General features: G+C 37.5%; 1 pseudogene; it reads right to left on the bottom strand.

Moving 5' to 3' along the window:
• Window positions 1-1,651: 1,651 nt before the first annotated feature.
• On the bottom strand, window positions 1,652-2,116 carry LOC127665165 (ubiquitin-conjugating enzyme E2 L3-like; annotated as a pseudogene).
• Window positions 2,117-13,067: the final 10,951 nt, after the last annotated feature.

A 13,067-nucleotide genomic window follows, 5' to 3' on the forward strand; every position in this document is an offset into this window, starting at 1 on the left:
CCATCCCTTTTCCTACTGACTTCATTTGTTTTTATGATTGAATAAAATTTCACTGTGTATGTGAATGACATTTCATTCTCCATTCATCAGCTGAGGGGTAACTAGGCCATTTCCTAGTTATTGTCAATAGAGCGTCTCTATAGAAGCATGGGAGAGTCTTTTGGCTATGTGTCCAGAAGCAGCATAACTGCATCACACAGTAATTTTCTTTCTAGCGTTTGTACCAATTTGTATTCCCACTAACACTGAATAAGTGTTCTCTCTCACAACAGTCTCCCTGGTAGGCATTATCATTGTTTTTTTTTTGTTTGTTTGTTTTGGTTTGGTTTTTTTTTTTTTTGTTTTTTGGTGATACCTGTTCTAACTATGGTGAAATAGACTCTCAAAGATTTTAATTAGCATCTTCCTGATCACTAATAACATTAAATACTTTTTAAGGTGATTTTTATATTTCTTTTGCCATTTGAACTCTATTCAGTTTCATGGCCTATTTTTGTTAGGATTTTTGTTTCTTGATGTTTTGGGTTTTAGTTCTTTTGTATATTCTAGATAACTTCTGTTGGATATATATCAAGGAAATACTTTCTCCTGCACTTTACATTCTGTCTTTTTATTTGAACAGCAGGTTCATTTTCAATAGATGATAGATAGATAGATAGATAGATAGATAGATAGATAGATAGATAGATAGATATAGATTTAAAGTCTTAAAACCACTGTTGATTAGCTTTATTTCCTGAGTGACAAAAATCTTGCCTAAAAATTCATTGTTATCCTTATAACTGTATCTTCATATGTACTCCACTTTTTCCTCTAGCAGTTTCAGTATTCCAGGACTTATCCTGAGGTTCTTGATCTGTTTGGAGTTGTTCTGTTTTTCTGTTTGTTTGTTCGATTGTTTTTTTGTTTGTTTGGGGGGATTTTGCAAGGGGAGAGATAAGTTAATTTCCTGTCCAGTTTTCCCAGCATTATCTGTTGAAATTTTCTCTCCAGTGTGTATTTTGGCATCTTTTTCAAAATCAGTACTTGTGTGGTATTTATGCCTGCATCTGCTATTCTGTTCCATGACACATGTGTTTGGTTTTGTCAAGATATTAGATTTTTATAACTATGGCTCTGTAATATAACTTTAAGTCAGGTATCTATAGTGATATCTATTGCTAACATTCTTTTTTTTTCAAGATCCTGTTAGCTTCCTGTGGTCTTTTATATTTCCATATATAAACTTTAAGATTTGGTAAATGTAAATAACATCACTTTAATTGCTATTTGTATTGGATTAACTCCGTACATTGATTTTGAATTTGGTTTGTATATTGGACAATATGGCCTTTTTCCAATTATGGAAATGTCTCCCTTTTCTAGTATATCTTTCTCAATTTTTCCCTTCAGGCTTTTAAAGTTTTCATTATAGAGATCTTTCATATCTTTGACTAAGCTAATTCCATTGTAATTTTAAAGCCTATTTCTTTCCTTCTTAACAGCTTACCTAGACCACTTGTGATTAAGAAAGCTGTGGAAAGTTAGTAACTTTCACAAGCAAACACCAGTTGGTGGCACGTGTCAATTTTCAGAGTCTTGCTTTGCAGGGTACCTGAATACACTGCAAGGGGACTCTGCTCAAACTTGCTTGAATCACTCATGGCAGATTTTAGTCCACAGGTTGCTTTTCCCCATATTTCTTTGTAAGCTCTTCAGCATTTTTACAGAATTTTTTATGGTCCTTAGAGTATTCTTCAGCTATGTCAACCCAGAGTGGGTGCTCAGGCTGGGGGTCATCCACCAGTGCTATGAGTGAGTGGATTACTAGGTCAGTCTTGGTGGCTGGCTTCCAGTTTTCAGCACTAATTACTAGCCGACAGACCTGCCTCTTCTCATCAATATTAGGGTGGTAGTTCTTTGTTTTAAATGTGATCTTGGGTGGTTTGAATGGATATTCTGCTGGAAAGTTAATTTCAGTTTTGAAGGCTCCCTTATCATATGGCTCCCTTATCAGGAAAAATAAGCCCTTGCCCAGTCAATAAATTAGCTTTGTCAACCTGGTGGTTGCAGAAGTTTTTATTCTACATTTGCGAATCTCTTCAGGCTCCTTCATCAGTCTTCTGCTGGCCGCCATCTTGGATCTGTTGCTGCTGCTTTCCCCTAAAGCCTATTTCTTTTTCAGTTTATCACTGATACAAGAGCAACCAAATCATTTTCTTGTGTCAATTTTTAAAAATTGTTTTATTTATTTACATTCCAGCCCTTACTCTCTCCCCCTCCCACAGTTCCTCATCCCACTTCCCCTCCCCCTTCCTTCCAAGAGGCTACTCCCCATCACCACCAGGCTTCCTGCTTCCCTGGGACCTCAGGTCTCTCAAGGATTTTCATATATTGTACCATCCCTGCATTCCTTGGATGAAGCCTACTTCGTCATGGCAAATTATGGTTTTGATGTGTTGCTGGATTCACTTTGCAAGAATTTTATTGACTATTTTTGCATTTATATTCATAAGGGAAATTGGCCTGAAGTTTTATTTGTTGGGTCTTTGTGTGGTTTAGGTATCAGAGTAACTGTGGCTTCATAGAATTAATTCTGTTTTTATTTTGTGGAAGTAGTTTGAGGAATATTGGTATTAGCTCTTCTATGAAAGTCTGGTAGAATTCTGCACTAAAACCATCTGGCCTTCTAATATCAGTTCAAATTGACTTTCAACCCAAAGTCATCAAAAGAGACTCTGAGGGACACTTCTTGTTGGTCAAAGGAAAAATACAACAAGAAGAACTCTCAATCCTGAACATCTATGCTCCAAATACAAGGGCACCCTCTTTCGTAAAAGAAACTTTATTAAAACTCAAAGCACACATTGTACCTAACACAATAATTGTGGGTGACTTCAACACTGCACTTTCCTCAATGGACTGATCAGGAAAACAGAAACTAAACAGGGACACAATGAAACTAATTGAAGCTTTGGACCAATTAGATTTAACAGATATATATAGAACATTCTATCCTAAAGCAAAAGAATATACCTTTTTCTCAGCACCTCATGGTACCTTCTCCAAAATCGACCATATAATTGGTCACAAGACAGACCTCAACAAATATAAGAAGATCAAACTAATCCCATGCCTCCTATCAGATCACTATGGAGTAAAAGTGGTCTTCAATAGCAACAAAAACAACAGAAAACCCACATACACGTGGAAACTGAACAATATTCTACTCAATGATACCTTGGTCAAGGAAGAAATAAAGAAATTAAAGACTTTTTAGAACACAATGAAAATGAAGACACAACATACCCAAGTCTATGGGACACAATAAAAGCAGTGCTAAGAGGAAAACTCATAGCCCTGAGTGCCTCCAAAAAGAAAATGGAGAGAGCATACACTACCACCTTAATGACACACCTAAAAGCCCTGGAACAAAAAGAAGCTATTTCACCCAGGAGGAGCAGAAGGCAGGAAATCATCAAACTCAGGGCCGAAATCAATCAAGTAGAAACAAAGAGAACCATACAAAGAATCAACAAAACCAGGAGCTGGTTCTTTGAGAAAATCAACAAGATAGATAAACCCTTAGCCAGACTACCCAAAGGGCACAGAGACAGTATCCAGATTAACAAACTTAGAAATGAAAAGGGAGATATAACAACAGAAACTGAGGAAATTCAGAAAATTATTAGATCCTACTACAAAAGCCTATACTCAACACAACTGGAGAATCTGGAGGAAATGGACAGTTTCCTAGACAGATATCCGACACCAAAACTAAATCAGGATCAAATAGATCAACTAAACACTCCCATAACACCTGAAGAAATAAAAAGGGTCATAGAAAGTCTCCCAACCAAAAAAAGCATGGGACCAGATAGCTTCAGTGCAGAGTTCTATCAGACCTTCATAGAAGACCTAACACCAATACTCTTCAAACTATTCCACATAATGGAAACAGAAGGAACTCTACCCAACTCGTTCTATGAAGCCATAGTTATGCTGATACCAAAACCACACAAAGATCCAACAAAGAAAGAGAATTTCAAGCCAATTTCTCTTATGAATATTGATGCAAAAATACTTAATAAAATTCTTGCCAACCGAATCCAAGAACACATCAAAACGATCATCCACCATGATCAAGTAGGCTTCATCCCAGGGATGCAGGGAGGGTTGAATATAATGAAATCCTTCAATGCAATCCACTACATAAACAAACTCAAAGAAAAAAAAACCATATGATCATCTCATTAGATGCAGAAAAAGCATTTGACAAAATTCAGCATCCTTTCATGCTAATAGTATTGGAAAGAACAGGAATTCAAGGCCCATACCTAAACATCATTAAAATAATGTACAGCAAACCGGTAGCCAACATCAAACTAAATGGACAGAAACTTGAAGCAATCCCACTAAAATCAGGGACTAGACAAGGCTGTCCTCTCTCTCCATATCTTTTCAATATAGTACTTGAAGTTCTAACTAGAGCAATTAGACAACGTAAGGTGGTCAAGGGGATACAAATTGGAAAGGAAGAAGTCAAATTATCACTATTTGCAGATGACATGATAGTCTACTTAAGTGACCCGAAAATCTCCACCAGAGAACTCCTACAACTGATAAACAACTTCAGCAAAGTGGCTGGTTATACAATCAACTCAAGGAAATCAGTAGCCTTCCTATATTCAAAGGATAAGCAGGCTGAGAAAGAAGTTAGGGAAACAATACCCTTCAAAATAGCCACAAACAATATAAAGTATCTTGGTGTGACTCTAACCAAACAAGTGAAAGATCTATATGACAAGAACTTCAGGTCTCTGAAGAAGGAAATGGAAGAAGACCTCAGAAAATGGAAAAATCTGCCATGCTCATGGATTGGCAGGATTAATATAGTTACAATGGCCATCTTGCCAAAAGTGATCTACAGATTCAATGTAATCCCCATCAAAATCCCAACTCAGTTCTTCACAGAGTTAGAAAAAGCAATTCTCAAATTCATCTAAAATAACAAGAAACCCAGGATAGCTAAAACTATTCTCAACAACAAAAGAAATTGTGGGGGAATCAGTATCCCTGACTTCAAGCAATACTACAGAGCAATAGTGTTAAAAACTGCATGGTATTGGCACAGTGACAGACAAGTGGACCAATGGAATAGAATTGAAGATCCAGAAATGAATCCACACACCTATGGTCACTTGATCTTCGACAAAGGAGCCAAAAACATCCAGTGGAAAAAAGATAGCCTTTTAAACAAATGGTGCTGGATCAACTGGAGGTCAGCATGCAGAAGAATGCGAATTGATCCATTCTTATCTCCATGTACTAAACTTCACTCCAAGTGGATCAAGGACCTCCATGTAAAACCAGACACACTGAAACTAATGAAAAAGAAACTGGGGAAGACCCTTGAGGACATGGGCACAGGGGAAAAGTTCCTGAACAGATCACCAATAGCTTATGCTTTAAGATTAAGAATTGACAAATGGGACTTCATAAAATTACAAAGTTTCTGTAAGGCAAAGGACACTGTTAAAAGGACAAAACGGCAACCATCAAATTGGGAAGGATATTCACCAACCCCACATCTGATAGAGGGCTAATATCCAATATATACAAAGAACTCAAGAAGTTAGACCCCAGGGAACCAAATAACCCTATTAAAAATGGGGTACAGATCTTAACAAAGAATTTCACCTGAAGAAATTCGGATGGCCGAGAGGCACCTTAAGAAGTGCTCAACATCATTAGTCATTAGGGAAATGCAGATCAAAACAACCCTGAGATTTCACCTTACACCAGTCAGAATGGCTAAAGTCAAAAACTCTGGAGACAGCAGGCGTTGGCGAGGATGTGGAGAAAGAAGAACATTCCTCCACTGCTGGTGGGGCTATAAGATGGTACAACCACTGTGGAAATCAGTCTGGAGGTTCCTCAGAAAACTGGACATGAGACTTCCAGAGGACCCTGCTATACCTCTCCTGGGCATATACCCAAAGGATTCCCTGGCATGCAATAAAGACACATGCTCCATTATGTTCATAGCAGCCTTATTTATAATAGCCAGAAGCTGGAAAGAACCCAGATGCCCCTCAAAGGAGGAATGGATACAGAAAATGTGGTATATTTACACAATGGAATACTACTCAGCAATTAGAAACAATGAATTCACAAAATTTTTAGGCAAACGGTTTGATCTGGAAAATATCATCCTAAGTGAGGTAACCCAATCACAAAAAAATACACATGGAATGCAATCTCTGATAAGTGGATATTAATTAGCCCAGAAGCCCTGAATACCCAAGGCACAAATTGCATAACAAATGACTCCCATGTAGAATCCTGGAAAGGATTGATCTAGCATGGGAAGGGAATATAAGGACAGAGAAAAAGGAGGGAGGTGATTGGAGAAGGGATGGAGAGAAGAAGGTTTATGGGACATATGGGGAGGGGGGATCCGGAAAGGGGGAAATCATTTGGAATGCAAACAAAGAATATAGAAAATAAAAATATTTTTAAAAAAAAGGAAAAAAAAACATCTGGCCATGGGTTTTTATATTTAGGAAGATTTTAATGACTATTTCTAATTCCTTAGGGGTTATAGAACTGTTTAGATATTTTACCTGATCTTGATTTAATGTTGGTACATAGGATCTCTCTAGGAAACCATCCATTTCATCCGGTTTTGTTAAGTTTAGGCTTTTATAGTAGGTTCTGATGTTTTGTTTTGTTTTTTATTTCTTCAGTTTCTGTTGTTATGTCTCCCCTTTCATTTCTGATTTGTTATTTGGATACTGTCTCTGTCCACTTAAGTTACTTTGCTTTATCTTCTTGATTTTCTCAAAAAAAAGTTCTTGTGTTTTTATGTTTTTCCCTTTTATTACATTTTTCAAGCATATAGAGGAAAAAGAATAGTATAATAAGCCATCATAGGCTATAACCTACCTTTAAAGATTATTAACATCTTTTATGATATTTTAAGGGCTAGAGCGTTAACTGTGAGCACATATCTGGTTCATTATTATTATTATTATTTTTTAGTGTAGCAGTATAGGGCAATACCAGAACATGGAAGTGGGAAGGGGTGGATGGGGAAATACGGGGAGGGAAAAGGTTTTATGATACTTTTGGGGAAAGGGAAGCCAGAAAAGGGGAAATCATTTGAAATGTAAATAAAAATATATCAAATAAAAAAAAGTTCTTGGTTTTTGATTCTTTATATCGTTCTCTTTGTTTCTAACAGGTTGATTTCAGCCCTGAGTTCAACTATTTCCTTCCTACAACACACTCCTCTTGGAGTGTTTGCTTCTTTCTGTTCTACAGCTTTCAGGTATACTGTTAAGTTGTTTGTATGGGATCTCCCCAATTTCTTTATGAAGGCATTTAGTGCTATGAAAATTTCTCTTAACACTGTTTTCATTGTGTTTCATAAGTTTAGTCTTCATTTTCATTGAATTTTATAAAGATTTTGTTTTCTTTCTTTATTTCTTCCCTGACCAAGTTATCATTGAGCAGAGGGTTGTTCTGTTTCCAGAAGTATGTGGACTTACTGTTGTTTCTTGTTATTGAAGTCCAGCCTTAGTCCCTGATGATCTGATAGAATGCATGAAATTACTTCAATCTTCTTATATCTGTTGAGTCTTATGCTCAATTAAATGGTCAGTTTTGGAGAAGGCTCCATGAGGTGCTAAAAAGAAGGTATATTCTCTTGTTTAGGGGTGAAATGTTCTATATTTATTAAATCAATTTGTTTCATAACTTCTTTTAGTTTCACTGTGTCTCTGTTTAGTTTCTGTTTCAATAACCTGTCCATTGGTGAGAGTGAGGTGATGAAGTCTCACACTATTAATGTGTGAGGTTCAATGTGTGTTTTGAGCTTTAATAAAGTGTCTTCTATAACTGTGAGTGCCTTTGTACTGGGGCATAGATGTTCAGAATCGAGACTTCCTCTTTTGGTGGATTTTTACTTTGATGAAGATAAAGTTTCCTTCGTCATCTCATTTGACAACTTTTGGTTGAAAGTCTATTTTATTGGATATTAGAATGGCAACTCCAAATTGTTTCTTGGGACCATTTACTTGTACATTTTTTCCAGCTATTTACTCTGAGGTAATGTCTGTCTTTGTCTCTGAGATGTGTTTCTTGTTTGCAACAAAATGCTGGATGCTGTTTTACATATCTAGTGTGGTAGCGTCTGACTTTTCATTGAGGATTGTGTCCCTTGATTTTATTATCTAATAAAGACAGATGATTCTTCATTCCTGTTATTTTTGTTGCTTCAGGTGGTTGTGTGTGTGTGTGTGTGTGTGTCTGTGTGTCTGTGTGTGTCTGTGTGTGTACGTGTGTATTATGTTTCTCTTCTTTTGAATTTGTTGTAAAATGTTTAATTTCTCCTGTTTTCTTTGGTGTAATTACCCTCCTTGTATTAGAGTTTTTCTTCCATTATCCTCCATAAAGCTGGATTAATACAAAGATAGTTTTTAAATTTGATTTTGTCATGGCATATCTTGGCTTCTTAATCTATAGTTATTGAGACTTTTGCTGGGTATAGTAACCTGGGCTGGCATTTTTAAGTTCTGGATGACATTTGTTTAGGATCTTCTGGCTTTTAGAGTCTCTATTGAGAAGTCGGGTATAATTCTGATAGGTCTGCCTTTATATGTTACTTGGCCTTTTTTTTCTTACCAATTTTAATATTCTTTCTTTGTTCTGTGCATTTGGTATTTTGATTATTATATGGCAAGAAGATTTTCTTTTCTGGTCTAGTCTATTTGGTGCTCTGTAGGCTTCTTGTACATTTATGGCCATCTCTTTCTTTAGGTTAGAGAAGTTTTCTTCTATGATTTTGTTGAAAATGTTTTCTGGCTCTTTGAGCTGGAAATCTTCATCCTCTTCTATTGCTATTATTCTTAGGTTCAATCTTTTCATTGTGTCCTGAATTTCATGGATATTTCAGATTAGGAGCTTTTTGCATTTTGTATTTTCTTTGACAGTTGTTAGATATATGGTCTATGGTATATTCTGAGATTCTCTCTTCTATCTCTTGTATTCTGTTGGTGATGCTTGCATCTGTAGCTCTTGATCTCTTTCATAGGTTGTCCGTCTTCAGCGTTGCCTCCATTTGCATTTTCTTTGTTGTTTCTATTTTCATTTTTAGATCTTGGACAATATTGTTCAATTTTTTCACCTGCTTGATTTCATTTTCCTGTCTTTCTTTAAGGATCCTATGTGTTTCCTCTTTAAGGGCTTCTACCTGTTTGCCTGTCTTTTCCAATATTTGTTTAAGGGAGTTATTTGTATCCTCATCAAATGCCTCTATCATCCTCATGAGATGGGATTTTAGGAAAGAATCTTGCTTTTCCAGCATGTTAAGGTCATTGGTTACTGCAGACCTCTTGGAAGTCAGGCAGGTATAGGATGTGTTAGGATATTCAGGGCTTGCTCCGATGGGAGAATTGGTTCTGATGGTGCCAAATTGCATTGGATTCTGTTGCTCACGTTCTTGGTCTTGCCTCTCACCATCTGATTATCTCTAGTGTTAACTGACCTGGGTGTCTCTGACTGGAGCTGGCCTCCATAGAGGCAGGTAGATCTATGTGACCTGGGTTAGAGCCAGTCTCCTGGGATGCAGTCAGTGCTGTCTCTGGTTGGGGGGGCCTCCTGTTTCTCTGTGGTTAGAGCAGACCTCCTGTGTCCCTGTTTAATGTGTTCCTGGCCAGGGTGAATCTCCTGGGAGACAGGCAGGCTTAGGGCTTCAGGGGCAGGATCTGCCCCAATTGTAGATGGAAATGCAAACTGGAAGGATTGTGTACTTGGTTAAGGTAGACCTCCTGTGTCTCTGGTTATTGCTGACCTCCTGAAAGACAGAAAGGCTGTGTCCCTGGTAACTGCAGACCTCCTGGGAGATAGGCAGACTGTGCCCCTGATTACTTAAGATATCTTGGAATGCAGGCAGGCTGTAGGATATGGGATGGTACCAAGCTGCTGATCTGTCCCAGGTTCAGAAACCTGCAACAAAGATGGAAGACTGCGAGGAAGGTGGAGCTGGGCAGGATGGGTAGGTCCCGAGTCAGCTAGGCTCTGTGTGTGTCCCAGCTGGCACGAGAATTTGGGCAGAAGGGAGTCTCAGCATTGTCCCTGGTTACTGCAGACCTTCTGAGAGGTAGGCAGACTATAGGGTAGGTAGGGTATTGGGCCTCTGATCTTGCCTGGGTTGGGAAGAAGACTGGAAGGAAATCCTGTGTAGATTTTTGAACCTGACTGTTCATCCAAATACTATAGAATGTTCATGTTTTTCAGCAGACCATGAAACTTTCTTCTAATTACTTTTTAATAGTTCTTTCTGTATTCTAGAGACTCTAGATACTAACCCTCTGTCAAAATTATAACTTGTAAAAACTTTTCCCTGCTATGTAGCTGCTTTTTTCCGTCCAATGATGGTGTCTCTTTCTGTGCAGAAGCTCTTAGTTTCACAAGATCCCACTTATCAGGCTTAATAGCCATTCACATGATCTGATCCCCTATCAGTCTTACTGCTTATACCAGGAGGTTGCTGATCAGGAAGTCTTTCCCTGTGCCAGTGAGCTTAAGCATGTTCCATGCTTTCTCCTCTATGAGAATCCGGCTATCAGGTATTCTACTGAGGATGTTGATCCACGTGGACCTGAGTTTTGCTCAAGATAAGGTGTGAGGATCACATATTATTCTTCTATATGTAAACTATCAAGTTTGACCAGCATCATTTTTGAAGATGATAAGTTTCCCCCCTCCAATTGTATTACTCGATTCTTTGCCAAAAGTCAAGTGGCTGTAGGAGTGTGGGTTAATATGTGGGCCCTCAATTCTATTCAATTGACCAGTTAGTCTGTTTTTATATGGATAATAAATAGAGGTTTTATCTTTTCAGAGTAGCACATGTCTCAGGATTCTTACTGATACTTACATTATTTTGGCTTTGTCCTTGTTTAACTGTTCCACTTCCTTCATTTCAAGTTCAGATAGTCTGTCCTCTCCTTGATCCAGTCTATTAGTTAGTCTTTTTACAAAGCTTTTTAAATTGACTTGTGTTTTATTCATCTCTAGCATGTTTTTCTAGGGCAGAAGGAAATTTAGACACAAGTTTAGGTTACTGTTCTATTCCTGTAAAGAGACACTATGACAAAGAAAACTTATAAAAAAGAAGCCTTTGTATGGGGGATTGTTTAACATTTCAGAGAGTGAGTTCATGACCATCACTGTAGGAGTGCATCGCAGGCAGACAGGCGTGGCTCTGGAAAAGCATTTTACCCTGATTTTTCTTCAGCATGTTTCTTAGTGGAATTCCTCATGTCACTTTCCTTACTTCATCTGTTTGTATTATCAATCAGGAGTTTATTTTCATTGATTTCTTTAGACATACTTATAATAATTCTTTTGAATTCTTTGGGATTTCATCTAGCTCAATCTCACTAAATACTATTACTATATAGTTACCAATCTTTTCAGAAATTATGTTGTCTTGTTTTTTGTGTGTGTTTCTTACAGTACTGTTTTGGGGTTTATACATGTGATATTATTTATTTGCTTGATCTATTTTTTTTATTTAATACATTTTTAGAAATTCATACATGATCACTGCATCTATACCATTCTTAGCTCACCCTTTAACTCCTCTATTTCCTCCCAAGTACCCTCAAACTCATATCTTTTTAGTTATTATTGTTATATGTTTATATATATATGTATATGTATATCTATCCACACATGTGTATATATAATATATACACATGAGTATACTTAACTTTACATATATATGTGTCCACCTTAGGTTGTCAACATATGTGACAGGAGTCCTACGAGGAGACTGATTCTCTCTCAGCAAGCATTGACCATCTGTAGCTCATCATCTAGGGATCAGACCATAGGAAATCTCTGCTACCCACACTAGCCTGGCATGTCAGCTGGTATTGTTATTATGATGGTCTCATTCAGACGAGCAAATTGTTTATATTCATGGCTTCAGCTTCCCTGTCAGATATTGATCATATAATCTTATAGCAGACAACCTGTGTTTTGTTGTTGTTGTTGTTGTTATTGTTGCAGCTGCTGTTGTTATCCCCTATATTCTTTAAGTTGACATATTTACAATGTTCGTGTGGAAACTCGATATTGTAGAGTATGCAGTTCAGAAAACAGATCCTCAGTCCAGGAGCTTGTAGTACCAGGTATAAACTGTATATTATTTCTTACAAGAGCAACCATAGCTTCTTACTATTATTATTATGCAAACCTCATACTAGCTTATTAGTAACAATTTCTTCATTAACTTAAATAACTATAGGGTGATAAATATCCAGAGACAATGTATAGTATACTCAAATTTTATTTAGTAAGATTAAGAACAGAATGGTAAAGAGAGTGGGGATAAGGGTTAAATATTGGGTCAACTTTGAAAAGAGTTGAGAACAGGACAGCGGCAAGAAAGGACCATTGGGATATTGTTAGACTCCACAGATTTTAGAAACAGTTGAATGCATGGAAGGTTATAATTTAGAAGAAAAAATAGGAGGGAACAAGGATGAGAAATTGAAGAAAAGACAAGAAGAATATGTTCATACATGAGACGTGGTTTGTAGTAATCAGAATAAAGAAAAAATAAACAGCCCTAAGACCTAACTGAACCATACATAAACAAAAGCAAAACCATCATGAAACATACATGATAAGTGGAAACTGAATCACAGAAAAATAAGAAAGAGTACTTATAAACGGAAATACTGGCACAGCTGTGATGAGTTAAAGGTGATATTCTCAGATCCCTCTGGGCCTAGTAGGCTCCAGGTGGCACGGTGTGCAGGAGGGGCTGATGGGAGTTCTTGGCTTCTGCTTTCTCAGTGTTCTTGGGGTTCTGATGTGATAGCATCCTGGGAGCCCCTGCACTACTCTGTGATCTCCTCTGGCCCTGCAGTTAGGCTGTTTGTGAGGAGCAGCACGTCCCACTAAGTTTGCCACTGTTTGGTGGGAAACTTTGTTACACAGGCAGGCCTTCTGCTGGGTTATTAGTACCACCTGTCTTCTCTGCTTCTCCACCAAGGTCTCCTCCAGTT

Source organism: Apodemus sylvaticus, chromosome 14, assembly GCF_947179515.1.
Source record: "Apodemus sylvaticus chromosome 14, mApoSyl1.1, whole genome shotgun sequence".
NCBI lineage: Eukaryota > Metazoa > Chordata > Mammalia > Rodentia > Muridae > Apodemus > Apodemus sylvaticus.